The following is a 14,643-nucleotide window of genomic DNA, read 5'->3' as shown; positions in this document are numbered from 1 at the left end:
TAAGTAATATTTTAAGCCTACCATGCTTCTATGAATAAAAGAGTATGAGTTGGGAGCAGATATAAGCTCATCATACTTATATGTTTAAATAAGTATGCAAAATGATTGTGAGAATTAATGATACAAGTAGACGTACTTGGAAGTTTAAATAACACAATCAAGCATTGAAAAATTCAAGTTAGTGTAAAAGTAAAATTTGGAAATGAAAACCGAGCTAGTACAAAAACTCGGGCTATCATATGATTCCAAATGAAACTTAATAAACTAACATGAAAAAATCAAATCTATAAAATCTTGGTTGTAAACACGTACAAGGCCTGAATAATAACAAGTAAGCTATTAAGCTATGAAATCTTGTTACCAGGTACAAGGCTTGAATAATAACAGGTAAGATATTAAGCTATAAATTTCTGGTCCTAACCAGATACACGACCTGAACACTAACATGTAGCTATTAAGAAAAAACTTAAACGTGGTTGAGCCAAGCTTGAACCGAGAAGATAAAATCAACTTGGAAGCATCGTCATAAAAGAAGACAACATTGAACTTTGGTCGAGGATAACTTCGAATTCTGCTTGTTGTTAGTAAGAAGATAACCTCATAATCTGATCACTATCAGAAAAGAGGAAGCTTCAAAACTGATATCCTACCAGTTGGAGGAATAACCTTCAACTCTGTTCATTAATCCTATAAAGGTATTTCCGCTGCTGTTCGCCCATAATAGCCTACACTTGGCGAACTGGGAGGGAAGAGTAAGCTCAAAGCCCTACAAAGAGAAGCTTCCTTGCCCATGGGCTTCATAAAGAAATAACTCTTTTCAACCTGTTCGCTAATTTCGATGTCACAAAAACGAATAGGAAAAGAAGAGCTCGAAAACCATGAAAGGAAATCCGGCAATACTATGCTTCTACATTGGGCGAACAAAAACCTCTGGAGTATAAGAACATGTACCATTATGGAACATGTTCGCATATCATAGTCTGTTCGCCTATGTCTATATACATGAAGTGAGCAAAGTCATTTTGTTAGCCTAAGGTGTTGATAAAAGAATTCTGCTAGCTAATTGTGCCTTACTATAAACTACCAAAACATTTATAAACACCCAAGCATGACGTAACAAATGATCAAGGACCAATATTCCTCAATCACTTGGGGGCACATACGGAATAGGAGAGAACTCAAGAAGAGATTTTCTACAATTTTTTTTTTCAAAATAGAGTTTTGTTCTCCCTACTATAAAAATGAGATGAGAACATATCAAAATCTCCTGAAAAAGAGTATGTTCGCTTGATCATGAAGGCAAAAGAGTCTGTTTGCTTGACGATGAAGGCAAAAGAGTCTGTTCACTTGATGATGACGGCAAAAGAGTCTGTTTGCCTATTCGTGAAGGAACAATGAGAATAAAGTAGGGGTGTTCAGATAAACCGCAAACCGCGGTTTGGAACCAAACTGCACCGCACCAAACCACAAAAAACCGTAACCAATGAAACCGTTTTTTGATGGTTCGGTTTAACCGGACCACTCAACTTTAATGGTTTGGTCACGGTTTCTAATTTTTTAAAACCAATTAAACCGGACCGGACCGTAATTTTTTCTAAAAAAATAATCTTTAGAAATGATAGTTCAAAGGATTGAACCCCTACACTTAAGTTAATATAAAGTGTACCAAACCATCCAAGCCAAACAATTTAATTGTTTATGATATGTTTTTAGTAGTATTTAATAGATGCACAAGTTTCTAAAAGTAAAAAAAAATGTAAAGTCCCACATGGTTTAGAAAGTAAACATTTCTTTTTCTCACTTCTATAAAATGATTCAAAATACTTAAACTTATAACAACAAAGACAATAAGCTTCTTGTAGACTTTTATGGTCTTAAAAGTAAAGCTAAAATTATTATTATTTAAATACAATTATTTAGTTAATTATTTTATAATAAAAAAGTTTTAAATTTTAATAATTTGGTTATATGGTTAAAACCAAACCAAACCGCACAAAACCGTTTATTTATGGTTTGGTTTGGTTTGGTTTTTTAATTTTAATGGTTTGGTTTGGTTTTTCATTTTGAAAAAACCGCATGAGTGGTTTGGTTTAACAATTCTTCTAAACCGCACCAAACCAAACTGTGTACACCCCTAGAATAAAGGTCGTACGGGAATAAAAAGTAGATAAATAAGGTTGTTCGCCCACAGTCTTTCAGAAAAAAATAACCTCAAATTCTGATCGTTATTTGAAAAGAGAATAACTTAGAAATTCTGATCGTTTTCAGTTAAGAATAACCTTCATTTTTGTTCGCTTTTCTTTTAATGGAATTTCTACTTCTGTTCACCCAACCATGAGATTGGCATGTTCACCCAAATGTGTACCCGAAATGGGAACAAAATTAAAGAAATTAAAGACAAGTCTGTTCGCCCATAGTAGCCTATACTAGGCGAACAGGAAAAGAAGTGCATGCCCGGAACCGAACAAAGCTACTAGGAATAGCATGTTTGCCCATAGTGGTATGCCTCTATTCGTTTGCATCTATGATTATATGTCTCGATGGGACATATTTGTTTGGTCATATTCCAAAATGACAAACAAAAGCTAACAACTTAAATGGAATCTCAACAGGAGGTCTAATCGCCCATGTAAGATTGTCAATATGAAGTCAATTCATTATAGTCATGTACACGGAGTTAACAGGTTCCAGAGAGGTTACGATACATGGCTTGTTTCCTCATGGGCTCCTATAGAAGGCATGCAATACAAGAAAAGGCTTGTTTACTGTAACACCCTACTACCCTAGAGTCGTTACCATTTGATTTAAAATGTGCCATTAGCTCACTAATCAAGATTTTAGATCGAAAAGTGTGATTAAATCAGATTAAAGACTCATTTATTGAAAATTAATTATAAAAGGGTCAGACGTCAATTAAAGTTATAAAAATGATACGCTGGGATCTCAAAATACTGTTTCAAAATGTATTTACAATTCGAAAGTTAAGTTACAGTCGACCTAACCGACAAAATCAAATGTCTACAACATGTCCCTCAAACAAACCCGGCTGGTGCGCCCGAGTAGGCCAAACATGTATGCGCCGCTCCATTCCCTCCAACTCATGCTTGGTAGGCCATTCCTCTGACCTTACCTGCACCATAGAGCACCTGTGAGCTAAGGCCCAGCAAGAAGACTCCACACATAGCATATGATAATTCAATCCAATAAAACACAATTTAAACAGATAGTAGATTATTCACATAACGACCTATGCCGACCCAGGTGCTTTACTAGGCACTAGGTTCACGGTCTTCACCGAACTGGTGAGTACAACACCCTAGATGGCCATGCCATGGTGACATGCATTCAACATGCTTGTTGTTATTCGGCCTACATTCATCATGCTTATCTTCATTCCCGGCCTACGCCAATCTCGGCCTTTGTCGATCCCGGCTTTCGCCGATCTTGGCCTTTGCCGATCCCGACCTACGTCGATCAATCATTACCATGCAAACATAGCATAAAAACTACCAATATTCACACAACATTCAACACAAATAATCGGGCCATGCCCTGCTCTACGGGCACAAACAGTTTTCTTACCTGTGTACAGAGCTAACTGCCTAGTGTGATCTCGAGCGCAATCCCATAAACTCGAGTCTTAGCGGTAAAACCTAGTCACAAAACAATAATAATAACATCCACCATGCCCTAAAACAATTAAGAACTTTATAATAGTATTCTAGCCTCCGAGATCTCGAATCCTACTAAACCTGGTAGTAGGATCCTTCCCGGGCCTTTAGATTTGGGTTCTCGAGCTTAAAACCATAAATTGGTCATTTTCCTTAATTTGAGCCGCGGTCCGGCCCCCTAGGGCTGCACCATGCTACAACTTAGAGAGCCTTGGGGATCTCTTCTGGGGGATACAGGTCGTAGCGTGCCTACTTGAGTCGAGATGCCTGGGCAAAATCAGAGGCTCCCCAAGCCTCTTCGTACACACGAGCCGCGACGCCTGAAGAATAGGGTCACAACTCGAGCCCAAAACCCAGAAATCCTGCATGTCTTCACTACGTTTTCCTCAGCCAAATTTACCAATTCACACCCAATTCAACCCCTACACCCATAATTAAATCTAGAATTCGTATCAAGGCAACCTAATCAGTACAAGCACTTCAAAAACTATCCTATAATCTCATCAAAACCAACCTGGAGTTCAAACCCTATGAAAGCCCTTAGATCACAGCATAAACTCAACAGAAAAATCAAATTTAAACCCTTACCTCAATTGAGAATTTGACTTGATCTAATCCCCAAGCACTGCAAGCCTCAATTTCTTCAATTCCTTAGCCAAACTCCTCAAAATTCACAAAAACTTCCAAGCTTAGAGAGGGAGAGAGAGCATCGAGAGAGAGAGAGAGCATCGAGAGAGAGAGAGAGAGAGAGTTGTGTTTTCTGATTAACTCTAGAATCCTAACCCAAGTCTAAGTCTATCCCAACTGCAAAATCTCCAAAATTTCCCTAGGTTTACCCTTAGCCACTTAATGTATCCAAGGGCAACCCCATCATTTGTACCATTCACGCTAATTCCTCGAGTGTTCCTATAAATCCCCAATCAATCCTGACATACTCAAATAACCGCTAAATAACTACCTGTTACCGTGTAGTACCGAACACGTCCTACATTCCTAAATTACCCTTAGGCTCACCCCGAGCCGAGTATTCGACCCCGTTGTGACTATTCCGCTATTCTGCTCACTAGAACTGTCTCAGATCACACATCGCAAATATATCCCCACAATATTGTGGTCTTAGTGTAGGTATTAAACAATCAAATCAAGTGTACGCAACGGAATATATGGACCTATTATAATAAATATTAATACCAGTCAGGATCATACGCATATATAAATATTAAATCACATATTATTTAATTAAAATATATTTCTAATTAAAACTAAGTTACAATTAATCAATCAAACATGCATAATTACAGCCTTATATCACTGCAACACACAGTCCGAGAACCTATCTCCACTATTTTATAATTCCTACATTCCACTAAGTTCAATATCTTAATTATACATTAAAGTTTAAAATATTACCTCTAATATAAAATCATCCAAAGTTTGATCTTACCACCAAAATTGTCAACAAAATACATATTCAAATATAACAATAAACAAAAAAATAATAAAAAAGTTGACAAAATATATTAAAGCTAACTCTAACTAAATAAACAATAAAGTGCTTAAAAAAAATTGTTATATATACCCATTTAAATACATAAACCCAAATTAAATATTATTTATTTTTAAAAAGTTAACAAAGCATAAAGAAAAATCTACTATTAATATCCTAACTAAATCAATAATAAAATATAACTTAAAGAAAACAATCAATTTAATATATATACATATTTAAACAATTAAACCCAAAATTTAAAAATAAGTTTTAAAAGTTAACAAAATATAAAGAAAAATTTACTCAAAATATTCAAACTAAATAATTAATAAACTGGAACTTATACTAAATATATACATTAATATATATACTCATTTACATAATTAAATCCGAAATTAAATTAAATTTAAAAAAATTGGAAAAGTTAACAAAAAATAAAGAAATTATAATAAAAAAATTCTAAAAATATAAAATATTAAAATGCAAAGTTTAAACCTAAAACAATTACATATTCATTAATATAAAAACCATCCAAAAATTAAAAAATCTGAAATATAGCTAATTTATAAAAAAAAAATCACAAAAATTATATTTAAATCGTAAAAATTAATAAAATTGCACTTACTTGTGGTAATTGAGCAAAGTGGGTTCTTAAAGTAGAAAACCTCAAAAAACTAAGAAAGTTTATGGGTTTTCAAACAAATATCTTAAAAAATACAAAATCTATACAAAAAAAAAAAAAAAAAAAACAATGTATAAGGTTCATAAACATATATATATATCATTTTTACATTAAAATTGAAAATAAAAATAAAAAAAGAGAAAAACTGACCAAAATGAGTGAAAACTCAAGGAGACGTCGCTGGTTTTTCTTCAAAATCGCATATGTTTTTTTCTTTCTGAAACTTTTAGGTCAATGGTTGGGCTCTGAGGGACGATTAGGCTTAAGGAAGTTAACAGACCAATTGCGTCAGTGTCCCACTGACGGTAACGACCTGTTTGCGTCAGTGCCCCACTGACGCAAATAGGTTGTTATCGTCAGTGGGCCACTGACGCAAACGGTCCCGTTAACAGCGTCACGGTGGCACTGACACAAACCCAACTATTTAACAACGTCAGTATACGTACTATCACAAATGTCCCTCCATTTGTGGCAGTGCCTAACTGTCACAAATATTAATTCTTGATCAACAGTATCAGTCAACGACGCGTTTAAATGACACTATTGGTCTTTTTTGTGATAGTGCTCCCTATTTTATTTTTCCATGTTGAGCTAGCAAAATCCTCATTTTGTGGGATTTAGCCTACATTTTGTAGGATGTATACTAACTATTAATTTTTTCTTTCTTAAAGTTTTGATAAGAATTATTTTTAAATTGAAGTTATTATTTATAAATTTAAATGTTATTTAACTTATTTTTGTAAATAAAAAAGATAAAATTATTTTTGAAAATCAAATCTATTTTAGGTATAATAGTATAAAAATTCCCAAATTAAAATCAAATTTAAATGACCGTCTCTTATTTAAATTTATTAGAAAAGGAGTTTGGTCAAAAGAAAATAGGAAATTTGTATGATGTTATTTGATGATATATTTTTCTCATATCATAAATGTACACTAGATTTAGACCAATTTCATTAAAGGGTAATGAATTAATTTTAAAATGAAAATAAAATGAGGATCTTTCGTATCTATTAATGTTATTCCTTTTTTATTTTAACATACAAAAAATTGTGGATTTCTTACCTTTCTAATTAGTTAATTTTTCCCCAATGTAGCCTTGTCTCATGTAGTAAGAGTTTTTAGGTTTAGACAATGAATGAATTGTTGTCGAATGGTAATATTCTACAATATTTGTCTCATTTTGATATATGTAGAGCACTTTCAAATACATTTTTTAAAATACATTCTTAAAACACACATTTTTCTATTTTACCTCTAAGTTTTACATTATACCATACATCAAATTTTTTATTTATTTTTTTCTCTATATCATTTAAATATTATATTTTTTAATATTTATAATATCTACCTACATATAATACCATATAAAATTATATTATGTTTTAAATTTATATAGGTATATATATATTATTTTAAAGAAGCTTTTTTTTTTATATTATTTTGTAATTTTTCTAATTTTCATGAAAATTAAGAGAAAGGAAAAACTCTATACATACTTGATAACAACAATTTTTTTTTCGACAACAAATCTCACCAATTCATTCTTCATATCAATAACTTCAATTTAAGATATATATATATATATATTTATACTCATATACTTGGGGAATAATATAAAAATTAATAAATATTCTTTTGCTCCATGAATAGTTCTCCATATATATAGCCTAATATTGTACATTTACATAAAAAATTTGTAAAATGCAGTAACTATACAGCAGCCAATGGATGTTGTTTTTAAGATTTATCTATATTTTATACAAATTAGCTATTTTACATCTTCCAATGGACTTTATTATGTGTTTAATAGACACTACAAGAAATGAGGTGTTTTAGCTACCAAATTTTTTTGGTAGCAGTTAATTATCATTTGCTACTAAATTTTGGTAGCAAAATGATTTAGTAGTAAATTCTAATCATACAATACCAAATAATACTTGTTGACTGTGTTTTTAGCCAACGACGTGAGAACGTCAAATACGACAAACCTTCAAGAGAATTTAAACAACACAGACGGTTTAATAAAGAAAATAAAGAACACACAAGATTTTTATAGTGGTTCAGCCCCGATTGTCGGTAATAGCCTAATCCACTTAGAGTTGTGATTTATAGATCCGTACTCAAGATCAGATGGACTAAGCCAACTGAGTTTCTTCAGTACAGATTGCAAAAATACAAGAATTCTCTCAAATGCCAGCACTTTCTCTCTCTAGAATACTCAGACCCAAATTTCTCTCTCTAGAATACTCAGACCCAAATTTTCTCTCTCTAGAAAGAAGAAGCAGAAGAAACCCCTCTCTCATCCCATAAGCCCTCTATTTATAGGCTTAGGGTCATACATACGATATCCCCTAGAACCGGGATATTTTATTATATTTATTACATTTAAATTACAAAGAAACATTCAAAATTCAAAATGTAACAAACCCCCCCATTTGTGGGAAGAATGAAAGATTCTCGCATATCTTGTTGAAGTTGTTTCTGGGAATCTTGACTTAGTCCTCCTCTAGCTAGTTGATCAACCTCTCCTACTGACCACCCATGCAAGTGCTGGTCGGACATGTGCATGGTGGTAGGACATACACTTGTTGGTCGGACGTGCATGGTGGTAGGACATGCACTTCTCTCCTCATCCTTGGGGTCTCCTAGGTCCATTCTCTTGAGTTCTCCTCGGACCAAGGTCTCTTGGGCTCTCCTCCTCGGACCTCATCCTTGGGGTCTCCTAGGATCACTCTCTTGGGGTCTCCTAGGACCACATCCTTGGGGTCTCCTAGGACCACTCTCTTGAGTTCTCCTCGGATGCACTCTCCTTAGCTTTCCTCGGACCAAGGTGCACTTGGCTTGGTTATGACATCTTTCAAGCAGTCCAAATTCTTCGTCAGTCTACCGGGTCACTTTATCACAACTCTGAGGAGTCAATGTATTTATTGACTATTTAATGTGTCTTTTACGGACTATGTACTGCCATTTGTCACCTCTATTGCCACGTCATCAATCTCCATTTTTGGGGATAACAATACTGCTACCAAATATTTTGGTAGCATATTTATATTTTCAGCTACCAATGTTCTGTGGTAGCTAATATTGTCGGTGCCAATGAATAAATTTGCCACTAAATTTTGGTAACAAAATGATTTAGTGGTAAATTATAATTAAATGATACCAAATACGTCTGCTACCAAAATATTTGGCAGCATATTTATATTGTTAGCTACCAATACTTTTTGGTAGCTAAAATTAAATATTAGCACCAAATATAAAATTGATGTATTTTGTATGATTTTATCTTTATTTTTTACCCATTTAGTAATCAACTCTTTGGTAGTAGATATAAATTAATTGCTACTAAATTATATCATATTTTGGCAATAGCAAATAAAATATTTCTAGTGGTAGTATTTTTGCTACAAAAGTATTGGTAGAAAAAGTACACAATAAAAATTATAGTGTAAAAAATATATAAGAATACCAAACATAAAGTAATTAAATCTAGATTTGTGTTATGAACTCTCAACAAATTAATAATATTTTAATTCGTAAAATAATTTTATTTTTTAAAAAATAAGATCAAGGTAAAAAAAACCAACTAAATGTATATAGACAAAATCAAAAGATAAAATTAAAAATATCATAAGTACAATAAAAAACTCGAAGGAAAATAAACTTAAGAAACCACATAAGTCATGTATAGGGATGCATATAACTTTCCTGAAACAAAAATATTGTATTGAACCTATGGCAAGCCTCAGTAAAAAAGCCCAAAATGGGAAAAAGCCTCTTGGGGGGAAAAAGAACACTTGTCTTGCAAATAGTGACTATAAAACTATTCAAAATAAATAAAAAACTAGAAACACAAAACTCTTTGGATACAACTTTTGAAAATGAAACAATTGGAGAAGGAACTATAGTATTGCTCATTGGAATTAGTCAACTAATTCTATGAATTCGTCAGCCCACTCTACTTGAATTTGATCAATATTTTGTTTTGTGTAACCTTTCATCTTCTCATTGCACTGAAATAAATAAATGTAAGTAATAATGAATATTAGTCCATTGTATAATATAATAACAAAATATTCTATTTTAGTAGTATATATATATTTATATATACATCTTACATGAGTAGTTAACCAATTGATAGCTGTAGAATCCATGCAAAAGACACACATGTATCTCATTACATAATATCCACACTCGATATTCGATGGTTGTTGAGGATACTGCACAAATTTATTAAATGTAAATGCCAAGATAAAAAGACTTTGATAATTTAAATTTTCAATACAATGTTATATTGTAATATTTTAAAGTAATTATCAATTGTAATATATATTATGTGATATTATTTTACAACTTACCTTTATAGATTTCCATGTAATACCATACTCTTTTGGTTGCCTATTTTTGGAGGTATTGTAGTAATCAAAAGCCCTAATAAACAAATAAAATATTTAATAATAAATTTAAAGTAAAAATTAAATAAGTCTAATCCGTAGTACTATTTCACTTACATTGCCTTTAGACTTTTAATTTTGTTGCGAGGGGGTAGTCTAATTGGATCAAGCCAATAACATGTATCACGCAATGGATCAATTATCACTAGCATCCAATGATATCTGCTGACCATAAAATACGATATTGTATATAAATTATTATATTGATAATGTAATTAGTTAAATAAATAAATCTTACCCAATATGAATAGGAAGCAACCAAAATTGTCATGTTTCTGTGTCTTCCAAGTGATTTGCTATTGATATTGCATTTTGTGTTTGACACGAATCCAAAGCCAAAGTTGGATGAAAGAAACAAAAATATTGTGCTCGATTTGCTTTTTCCAACTTTTGATGTAAGATCCTAAATATTACAATTGAATTTCTAAGACAAATAATGTTATTTTGTGCATGAGATTTAAATGAAAGGTATTTCTTTTTTACCTGATCAAAAATGTATACAAGGAGCTCCAATCTCTGTCATGGTGCCAAGGTGAATCACATCTTCAGGTGAAATAAATAAGTATTGATCATTATCCAAAATTTATGGGTCCATGGCAATACGAAATATGTGTGAAGGTTCATAAAGTCGAACAGCTAGTAATACAGCTTTTACACTCTTTGGAGCGTCCTTGGGCATCTCAAATTGAATTGGAGATTTTTGCACTTCCTTTAAACTTGTGGAGGATTTACTGAGAATTTGTGAAGAAGAGGGTTGATCTTTTCCTTTGCATGGCTCCAGTTGCGGGGAAAGGCTATATTGTTTATTCTGAAACAAAAGATAAAATTAATAATTGATTAGAAAAAAAAACATCATAAATTATATGTAATATTGGATTTAAAATTTAAAATTTCATGAAACCATTGATGGAGGTGTGATTTGTGACTCTAGTGCTCTTTGTTCTAATAATCGACTTTGTTGTGATTCGTAGAACTTCTCCATATTCTCTTGAACAATTCTTGCAATGTTGTTATCTTGATCATTTTTAAGATCTTCAACAATTTTCTCTAATTTCTTCAAACGTTCATCTTCAATCTCTTCACGTTTGGATGATAACTGGGTTGACATCTTCTTTCCGGGTATAGGACCGAAACCTCGTAACCAACCATATTTTTCTTCGCCTAAAACTTTCCTGTATATAGCAGCCTCATCCACTACTAGTAACAATCCACCTTCAAATTGAATGAGTTTCTCTTTTCGTGGCTCTACCATTTCCTTCTACAATAACAACAAAATTATAGTGTAATCGTTTTACAAAAGTTAAAAGGTAAAAATTCATAATTTTTAAAAGTTGAACATACATACTTGTCCTCGGCTATTCTGTGGGTCCACTCATTCTTCATTGTACAATGAATTTTTCGAAATATTTCAATCTCTCCAAACTTCATTGTTTCTTGTTGTACTTTGTCATCCATTGTTTGTTTTGATTTCTGTAATACATTTAAATAATTAATAACATTAAATATAATAAAATTACAATGATATTATGTCAAAAATATGTTTACCTCCTCATGTAAATACTGAATAAATGACTTAGTTCGACCAGAATGCATAAAAGAAACACTTGATCTATTTTTTGACCCTGCAATTGACTTTTTCTACAAAATACTTATCATGTTAGTTTTAAGAATTAAAAATTATGAAATGTGAACAAATTAAAGTAAAATATGATACCTTCCATTCTTCGTTAGAGAAACATTCATTACACATCCATTCCCAATCTTCGTCTCTAAGCACCAACTTCACAGGTCAATTCTCTAAAGGATTTTTACCTTCTTTGATGATTTTTTTGTATTGTGTGTGACAATTGTTACGATAGTCTTTATAGCGCCCTGAACAATAGTGATTGCAAATAGTTTCTAGATATGGATCTTTTTGAAAATCCATTTCGAATACGTCCTACAAAAATAATTTCACAAAATTAATAAATACTTCAAAATTATAAAATAATTGTTTTTTGTAAAAATAATATTATAAAATATACAAACGTAAAGATACCATGATACGAGCATATACAACTTTCTTATCTTCTGGGGGAATTTTGGCCCAGCCGCTATACTGAAGTGGAGCATGATGGCGTACTTTTACACTAACAGTGTTCGCAAATGCACTGGTATGTGTCCCATGAACTCGAAGTTCACCTTTTTCATAGGAAATCTTTAACTTACTTGCATCTTCTTTTAATAAACGTCTGACACCGTCCCCATGAGTAGGGCCACGAGTTCTCTTCTTTGATTCTGTACAATAATTATAATACTACTTGTAATCAAAACCATTTTCATTAAATTTTTAATGTATATATTATCATAAATTATACATGAACGCTTTGTACCTTCAAATGATTCATGTGTTTCATCATTTAATGGTGTTGCTGATTCATCATTTGGAGAACATGACAAAGGAGAAGGAGACTGTGTAGATGATGAAGAGTTAATATGCGCCCTCTTATGACCAAACAACCTTCTACTAGTTAAAGATGGATCGAGAGAATTCTTATTTGACATGATTAAAGAGCTGAAAATATGTAATTCAATTAGCGTATAATAAATTTGTATAATAAAAAATTTACAAAAATTAATAATAACAATAACACACTTTATGATTAATCACTTTCATCACTCAAAGTTGTTTCTTCGGAATGATCAAGGAAAGCTTATTCATCAGTGTCATCACTATTTATTTTATTTTGAACTTCATCACTAGGATCTATTTAAAGATCATTGAACAATCCATCACCACATTCTATATCTTCAATATCATCCCGAATAAGATTAGTATCACTTGTCGTTGAATCAAAATTTACGTCAATGTCATTCGACGATTCTTCTTGATATGCTTCAAAATTTATGATAATCGGATCTTCATCATCAACTTCACCATCCTTTGGCTTTGATGGTATGTCCTAGATGTGACGATGATTTACTTTTTGCACCACTTTCCAATCTTTATTCTTTTTAAGGTCGTCCAAATAAAAAACTAAACTTACTTGATTGGCAATAACAAATGGCTCATCTTCAAACCATTCTGAGCTGGTGTTTATCCTAGTAAAATGATATTCTGTGTACATTCTATTTTCACTTTCATTGGTATTGTACCATGAACATTTGAATAATATAACTTTGTTCCAATATAGGTAATGTACATCCCAAATTTCATCGATGACACCATAAAAATCACATATTTTCCCATCATATTCGGCTTCAACCTGAATACCATAGTTTTGAGTTAAACGTTTTTCATCTCGACTTTTTGTATGGTATCGAACTTCATTAACAATACAACCAACATAAGTACAAACCAAATAGTCTGGTTGCATTGCAATTTCATACAAATCTTCTTGTCCTTCACCAGATGATGTTTCATTCATTTTTTTTTATCTGTGTTGACAATAACATATTGCACATGTAAGATAAAGGCGCATAATAAATTTAAAATATCAAACACTGACATTTTAAACTTACTTTATTTTCAAACCATAAAAATTCATTCTTTTGCACTTGATCGGTATCCAAAATTCCTTGCGATTGTAAGAATAATCTATGTTCTCTGTTTTCATAATAATTACTCTAAAAGAATAATTTTATGCTAAAACAAAAATTTGTTTGAATTAGAAAGAAAAGAAAAAGCAATAAACTTACGTTAAGTATGGTTCTAACTCGGGACAATTATTCAAAATGTACCATTGAACTTGGTTTCGTTGATCTTGAGTCAGTGTGATAGATGATTGTCTTCCAAATGGTCTTGTAGGCATGTTGAATATAGATAGGGTTGATTGTTTTCTAATTCCAAGGTATTCTGGATTACGATCTGGACGATTAAAGCGTGTTTCTATTCCACGAAGATACATTGAACAAAAATTTAAGGCCTCAGTAATAATGTATCCTTCAGCAATGGAACCTTCAGGTTGGGCTTTGTTCTTTACATATTTTTTCAAATGACCTAATTCCCTGAAAATTATTATATTCTTAATTTATAGTAATAAAAATATTGTCTTCAATTATTATAAAATATTTTAAATTGTAATTTATATTACTATTCAATCGAATACATCCATCTCATTTGTACTGGACCACCTAACTTAGCTTCGAATGGTAGGTGAACTGCAAGAATAATCATCACATCGCCTCCAGTTCGTTTTGTTTTCATAACATGCATCCTTCATTTGTTGCTTATCATCCTTATTGATCTTATCATTTTTATCTGGCCTACATTTCCACATACCTTTTAATTTATCTAAGATTTCATCTCCTGTTAAAATTCTTGGAGGCAAACATCTTTCAATTGTACCATCATACTCTCTATCA

Source organism: Humulus lupulus, chromosome X (assembly GCF_963169125.1).
Source record: "Humulus lupulus chromosome X, drHumLupu1.1, whole genome shotgun sequence".
Lineage (NCBI taxonomy): Eukaryota > Viridiplantae > Streptophyta > Magnoliopsida > Rosales > Cannabaceae > Humulus > Humulus lupulus.
Note: the sequence above shows the minus strand (reverse complement) of the source record.